This window comes from Neopelma chrysocephalum, unplaced genomic scaffold, assembly GCF_003984885.1.
Source record: "Neopelma chrysocephalum unplaced genomic scaffold, ASM398488v2 Primary Assembly neopelma1_96833, whole genome shotgun sequence".
Taxonomy (NCBI): Eukaryota; Metazoa; Chordata; class Aves; order Passeriformes; family Pipridae; genus Neopelma; species Neopelma chrysocephalum.
The window spans coordinates 416,599-424,651 of NW_020925476.1; the positions used below are offsets into that span (position 1 = coordinate 416,599).

The 8,053-nt window shown below is 45.6% G+C and overlaps 1 non-coding gene across 1 annotated transcript; it reads right to left on the reverse strand.

Annotated features, from left to right (window-relative positions):
* Window positions 1–7,379: 7,379 nt before the first annotated feature.
* On the reverse strand, window positions 7,380–7,450 carry TRNAG-GCC. The gene has a single exon. It is a non-coding gene; the product is annotated as a tRNA-Gly (tRNA).
* Window positions 7,451–8,053: the final 603 nt, after the last annotated feature.

The window sequence follows — 8,053 nt, forward strand, 5'->3', positions numbered from 1 at the left end:
GAATCCTTGAAAATGGTCCAAGCAGGATAGAGAGAGTTGATGAAGACTTTCGTGAGAGGAAGATATGGAGTCTTGGGACCACCAACCCAATTCTGGGAGGCGTACCTGTGAGAGGAGGGACAATTTTTGGGCTGGGTGTATCCCCATGAGGTAATAGTTAAATATTATAATTAGATGATTGTATAAGTTTGTGAAACCTGTGTGTGTGATGGTTCATATGCCATCTTTGTGCACCTAAGGCATCTTATTAAAGAGCTTTTTTAACCTTTCTATACTAACATTGTCCATAAAATTATTTGTTTGATTTTAGGCAACAGTTGTGCTTCCCAAAGGTACAGCTTGAAGGCTACGGCATTTGAGGGATGGGACATCTTCCTACTAGATCTCTTTTCTGGATGGTTGTTGGCAGGGTTTTGCACCAGTGTCCTATTTCTCTTTTCAGTGCACTGGGACTACAGGAGGGGTGGAGAGGGTATTCTGTTATAAGTCTTCTAACTATTTGTGCTGTCTACCTTCGTCTTTTAAGTATCAACTGCCAATTATTATACAGGATGCTGATAAGGAAATAGTTTATAATATAATGAAAAACAACTTAACAGGAGAGATTAAAAGACCTAGTACTGAGTACACTGTAATGTGATGGTAAGGTTATGGTCAGAAAAAAATTGAGTTCATCACTCTAGGAAGAAGCAAGAATTGAAGCCTGCCTTGTCCATTCAGAGCTTGTACTCTAACTACTGGCTTTTGAATGAGATAGAAATGCTGCATATTTTAGCCATTCCTTTTGTTTCCTTCTATGAAAAATGCCAGTAATGCATCATTTCAGCCTGATCTAATGGGACATTCTGAGAGATAAAGGGATGAGAGTATTGGCAACAAAACCAAAGATAAAAAAATTATTTGTGGGCTATTTGTGGATACTCAAGTAGAACAAGGCAAGGTTTGTGGAGATAGAAAGAAATCAAAGATATAGATAAGTTTGTTTGCTGGGATTTTTTTATAATCTTTCAATATTATGCACTGTTGTGATACCAGTGGATTCTGGATAGTGTGTGACATTTGAAGCTTGGATAATAGAGAAATCAGAGATTAGCCTCATCATTTGTTCAAGATTCCTGTCTTCAGTGAACATTTGTCTTCTTAACATATATATAGGTGCAGTGTTTCAAATTTATTTCTGGTGTCTTCTACTGACTGAGAAGGCTGAACTAGGCCATCATATGTTTTGATGAGTAGCTTTCCTGCTTCTGCCTGATACTTACTTTAACATTCATTCCTAATTCCTTTTTACACAAGAAGATTCTTGCTTGAGGGTACTAAGAAAGAAAGACAAAGGATACAGAAAAAAAATATTTTTCTCATTTTTTTCTATAAAGTTTGCTTTCAATCTGATTTTTTTTTTTTAATCACTAAGTTAAATTATTTTCCCCTTTCCTGCTTCCTCACAGAATTTAAAGGATTAGAGATAGATAAGAATACCTTCAAAGTAATCACAAAATCACAGAATCACAGAATGGGTCAGGTTTGAAGGGACCACAGTGGGGTCATCTGGTCCAACCTCCCTGCTCAAGCAGGGTCATCCTAGAGCACATTGCACTGATTGAGTCCAGACGGAACTTGAATATCTCCAATGAGGGAGACTCAACAACCTCTCTGGGCAATCTGTTCCAGTGCATGGTGACCCACACAATAAAGAAGTTCTTTCTCATATTCAGATGGAACTTCCTGTGCATTGATTTCTGCCCATTGCCTCTTGTCCTATTGCTTGGCACCACCGAGAAGAGCCTGGCTCCACCCTTTTGACACCCTCCCTTCAGATGTTTATACACATTGATGAGGTCTCCTCTCAGTTGTCTCTTCTTGAGGCTGAACAGTCCCAACTCCCTCAGCCTTTCCTTGTAAGACAGATGCTCCAGTCCCCTAATCATCATTGTTGCCCTCTGCTGGACCCACTCCAGGAGCTCCATGTTTCTCTTGTACTAGGGAGCCCAGAACTGGACACAGTACTCCAGATGTGACCTCACCAGGGCTGAGTAGAGGGGCAGGATCACCTCCCTTGAGCTGCTGGCAATGCTCTTCCTAATGCACCCAAGGATACCATTGGCCTTCTTGGCCACAAGGGCACACTGCTGGCTCATGGACAGTTTGTTTTCCACTAGGACCCCCAGGTCCTTTTCCGCAGAGCTGCTTTCCATCAGGTTGACTCCCAGCCTGTACCTGTGCCCAGGGTTATTCCTCCCCAGGTGCAGGACCCTGAATTTGCCTTTGTTGAACTTCAGGCAGTTCTTCTCTGTCCATCTCTCCAACTCGTCGAGGTCCTTCTGAAGGACTGCACAGCACTCTGGGATATCGACCACTCCTCTCAGTTTTGTATCATCAGTGAACTTGTTGAGGAGGCACTCCTCCCCTTCATCCAAGTCCTTGATGGACAAGTTAAAGAATACTGGGCCCAGTATAGAACCTTGGGGGGCACCACCAGTGACAGGCCTCCAACTAGACCCTATGCCACTGATTACAACCCTCTGGGATCTGCCATTCATCCAGTCCTCAATCCACCTCACTGTCAACTCATCTAACCCACACTTACTGAGTTTGCCTATGAGGATGATGTGAGAGACTGTCAAAAGCCTTACTGAAGTCCAGGTAGACAATATCAGAAATCAGGTTGGTCAAACATGACTTACCTTTAGTGAATCCATACTGACTACTCCTGATCACCTTCTTGTCTTCCATGTGGGTAGAGATGGCCTCCAGAATGAGGCACTCCATCACCTTTCCAGGGATTGAGGTGAGGTTAACTTGCTAGTAGTTCCCTGGGATCTCCTTCTTGCCCTTTTTGAAGACTGGGATGACACTTGCTATCTTCCAGTTCTCTGGCACCTCTTCTGATCTCCATGACCTTTCAAAGATGACTGTGAGTGGTCTTGCTATGGTGTCCGCCAGCTCTCTCAGCACTCATGGATGCATCCCATCAGGGCCCATGGACTTGTGGATGTCAAGTTTGTTTAGGTGTTCTCTGACCCAATCCTCCTTGACCAAGGGAAAGTCTTCATTCCGACATTCCTTTTTCCTGGTCTCCTGGCTCAGAGATCCCTGAGAACTGGTCTTGTCAGTGAAAACCAATGCAAGGAAGGCATTCAGTAGCTCTGCCTTCTCTGCATCCTCTGTTACCAGTGTCCCCTCTCCATTTAGTATCGGGCCCACATTATCTTTTACTTTCTTTTTGTTATTGATGTATTTGAAGAAGCCCTTTTTGTTATCCTTGACATCCTTGGCCAGATTTAATCCTAGATGGACCTTGACCTTCCTTGCCTCATTTCTATTTACCCTGACCACCTCTCTATATTCACTCAAGGTGGCCTCACCCTGCTTCCATCTCCTGTGTATTTCTAGCTTGTACTTCACAGAATCACAGAATATGCTGAGTTAGAAGGGACCCACAAGGATCATCGAGTCCAACCCTTAGCCCTGCACAGGATCATCCCCAAGAGTCACACCATGTGCCTGAGAGTATTGTCCAAAGGCTTCTTGAACTCAGATAGACTTGGTGCTGTGACCACTTCCCTGGGGAGCCTGTTCTGGTGCCCAACCATCCTCTGGGTGAAGAACCTTTTTCTAATATCTAACCTAAACCTCCCCTGACACAACTTCAGGACATTTCCTCAGGTTCTGTCACTGGTCACCAGAGAGAAGAGATCAGTGCCTGCTCCTCCACTTCCCCTCACAAGGAAGTTGTAGACTGCAATGAGGTCTCCCCTCAGTCTCCTCCAGGCTGAACAGACCAAGTGACCTCAGCCGCTCCTCATACGACTTCCCCTCAAGGCCCTTCACCATCTTTGTTGCCCTCTTTTGGATGGTCTCTAAGAGCTTAATATCTTTCTTATATTGTGGTGACCAAAACTGCACGCAATATTCAAGGTGAGACCACACCAGTGCAGAGTAGAGTGGGACAATCACCTCCCTTGACTGGCTGGCAATGCCTTGCCTGATGCCCCCCCGGACACGGTTGGCCCTCCTGCCTGCCAGGGCACACTGCTGACTCCTATTCAACTTGCCACTAACCAGGACCCCCAGGTCCTTTTCCATGGCACTCCTTTCCAGCATCTCATTCCCCAGTCTGTATGTACATTCCAGGGTTGCCCCATCCCTTGTTGATCTTCATACAGTTGGTGATGGCCCAGTGCTCTAATTTGTCGAGGTCTCTCTGCAGGGCCTCACTTCCTTCGAGGGAGTCAACAGCTCCTCCAAGTTTTGTGTTGTCTGCAAAATTGCTTTAGTATTCCTTCCAGTCCTGTGTCCAAGTTATTTATGGAGATGTTGACTTGAGTAATGGCAGGAGTTCTTTATTCATCCATGCAGGCGTCTTTCTCCCTTTGCCCAATTTTTTGCTCCTTGGGATGCATCATTCTTGAGCCTGGAGGAAGTGACCCTTGAATATCAACCAAGTCTCTTGGACCCCTCTTCCCTTAGGGGCCTGTTCCCATGGGATTCTTCCAAGAAGATCCCTGAAGAGGCTAAAATTAGCTCTCCTGAAGTCCGTGGTTGCAATCTTACTGGCTGCCCTGCTTCCTCCTCACCTGATACTGAACTCTACAATCTCATGGTCGCTAGAGCCAAGGCTGCCCCCAACCTTCACATCTCCAACAAAACCTTCCTTATTTGTTAGTATGAGATCGAGCAGGACACCATTCCTCCACTACCTGTGACAGGAAGTTGTCATCAATGCTTTCCAGGAACGTCCTGAACTGTTTGTGCTTTGCCATGTAGCTTCTTCAGCAGATGTCAGGGTAGTTAAAGTCCCCAACAAGAACCAGGGCCTGTGACTGTGAGGTTGCTTCAAGCTGTCTGTAGAAGGCCTCCTCCACTTCCTCCTCTGGTTCAGATGGCCTGTTGCAAACACCCACAACAGTTACCCTTACTAGTCTGTCCTTTTATCCTAACCCATAAGCTCTCGACCCACTGGTCGTCCACCCCAAGACAGAGCTTGATACATTCCAAGTGTAGCTTCACATAGAGAGCAACTCCACCACTGCATCTTCCTGGTCTGTCTCTCCTTAACAGCGTGTAGCCCTTCATGACAACATTCCAGTCATGCAAGTTATTCTACCATGTCTCTGTAATTGCAATGTGATCGAAGCCCTGTGACTGTATATAGATCTCTAGTTCCTCATGCTTTTGCCCCATACTGCATGCCTTGCTGTACAGGCACTTTATAGAAGTATTTGATGGTGAAAATATCCCAGTGGGGGTACAAAGGGATGCTCCATAGTCCTGTCTAGTGTTTGCGTGTTTGGTTGCTTGCGCTTTGCTTGAGATATTCCCTCTTAAGCCTCCTTTTGCTACTGGGGTGTTTCTCTATTTTTTCCCTGTTGGCTTTTATTATCTCAGGAGTCCCTGGCTCATCTCTGTAAGACTGCCGGCATGCTCCAGTGTGGCTGGTACAGCAGAGGGTCCTCACAAGTACCCTGTCCCTCTCATTTTTTCATATTATCCCACAGTTTGCCAGGGACAAGCCTGATATTTCCCCCCTCCCCCATGATATCTAGTTTAAAGCTCTGCCAATGAGTCTCACTACTTCCCAGGCAAAGACTCTCCTTCCTAGCTGAGAAAGGTGAGTCCCATCTGATGCCAGCATGCCCGTCATTCTTTAAAAGAAAAGCAAGAGAATTTTACATCAATCAGTAACAAAAATATGTGTGACTGGAGTCACTCAAGCTCCACCTAAATGTAAATAAATAGTATAAAAGTAAGTTAAGAGTGGGGAGAAGTTAGGGAAGACTCCATTGTAACTTCTGGGATCGGTTGACAGGCTGAACCTGTTTTCTCCCCCATAGGGATGCCTATTGGGTAAGAACCATATTCCATGTGCATTGAATTATTATCTCAAGCTACCTTTCATTGGGAATTAGAGCTTATCCATATATTGCTTTGAGTACGTTTTTGCAGTCAGATACTATCACTGGCAATCCTCGAACCTTAATCTGTCCATAAACTGCTAGTGTGAGCCCTTCAAGGGCACTAGCAGTTGACGGCAGCGGGTAACATATTCAACTAAAAGTATGTAGACCTGAGGGGGGGTCCCTCTTATGGTGTTGGTATGTGACCCTGAACATGTTAGTTGAATCTCCCTCCAATCCAGCAGGCTGCTCAGTGGCGAGTCCCCATAATGGGACATTGACAGACTGGTCAGGCACAAGGATCTCGACTTTCCTGGGGTGCTGACAGACCAATCAACCACAAAGGGTTTGTGGAAATCCCCCCTTTCATGTGACAGCGCTCCATCACATGTAATGGTTACTTGGGAAGACAAAATGCCATCACTCTGAACATCCCCCCTTCCTCCTTTTTCCCCAGCTTTATATGCCGAACATGATGTCATATGGTATGGAATATCCTTGTGGTCAGTTGGGGTCAGCTGTCCCAGCTGTGTCCCCACCCAGTTTCATGTGCACTCCCAGCCTACTTGCTGTTGAGATGATGTGAGAGGCAGAAAAGGCCTTGACTCTGCAAGCACTGATGAGCAATAATATTCCTGAATTATCAACCCTGTTTCCAGCACAAATCCAAAACACAACCCCATACCAGCTACCATGAAAAAAATTAACTCTATTCCAGTCATGTGATCTATCCCAGCACGTCTCCGTAATCGCAATGAGATCAAAGCCCCGTGACTGCATATAGATCTCCAGTTCCTCCTGTTTTTTCTCCATACTGCATTCGTTGGTGTACAAGCACTTTATAGAAATATTTGAGTCTGTCAATATCCCAGCGGGGGTTGTGGTAGTTTTAGTCTAGGCCTTCCTTGGTGACCAGTTTGTAACCAAGGAAGTAGCTATATACCCAGTATTCCCTACGATTTTTACATAAGCCAGGGCTATAAAGAAGAAGGGAGGAGAGGCCTTCGCTCTCTTCCCTTCCAGTGAGGTTTGGAGACAGAAGATCCCCGCAGCCGGTCCCGCTTCTGTGGGGGAGTTTGGGCCTGGCTCAGCCTACGGGACCTGTTGTTTTCTGCTGACCCAGAGTCTGGTGCCATGGCGGCAGCATTTGGGCAATTGTGCTGTCCCAAGGAGAGTAGTGAGATATTCTTTTGCTAATTCTTTAGTTTGCTAGATCCTGAGTTTTTTGATTGTGTGTATATCTATTTTGTTTTTTGGTGGTTTTTTTCCTTCCCCCTTCCCTTTCCCTTTTCCTTTTGGAATTGTACATAGTATTTCAACTGTATATAACTGTAATATACATAAATACATTTATTTTAATATAGTTCGGCTAGTTTGGATTTTTCATAGTTTTTTTTCTTAGCTCTCTGCTGGAGGATTTTTTGTGCTGGGTCTGGGGACTTGGAGGGGAGCCAAGTAAAAACTTAGACAGTTTTGTTCTGGTGCATTGGCCGGGAATCGAACCCGGGCCTCCCGCGTGGCAGGTGAGAATTCTACCACTGAACCACCAAAGGGATGCCCCATGGTCCTGTGTTGTGCTTACGTCTTTGGCTGCTTGTGCTTGCTTGAGGCACTCCTTCTTAAGCCTCCTTTTGCTGCTTGGGTGGTCACCATAGTTCTTCTCTTCCCATACCTTATCTCTGTTGAGCCTGGCAGACCTGGTGTCATATCAACTGACCCATGAACAAAACCCCCCAAAATTCTGCTGGTAACACCAGTCTCAAAGCTAGGTATTCATCTGCATGATTTTCCTGTTTCTTGCCCCATCATTCCTTGCAACTGGCAGGACAGAAGAGAACACAACTTGTGCTCCAGATCCCTTGACCAGTTGTCCCAGGCCCTGAGGTCCCTCTTGATTGCCTGAAGCCTTCTTGTTGGGACCTCATCACTGCCTACCTGTAATGATCAAGAAGAGAAGGTATCCAGCAAGATGAGGTACCTGCTTTGATTTCTATATTTGCTGAGTAGTTCCCAATGGCTCCCAATGGAGCCTAAGGAGGAACCTACCCCAGAGGATGCTTGCCTAAAGCTTTTCGATGTCTCCACTAATGTGAGTAGAGGCTCACATTCATACTCTGCTTTGTAGGCCTTTTTCTCTCTTTTCCACTGCAGAAAGA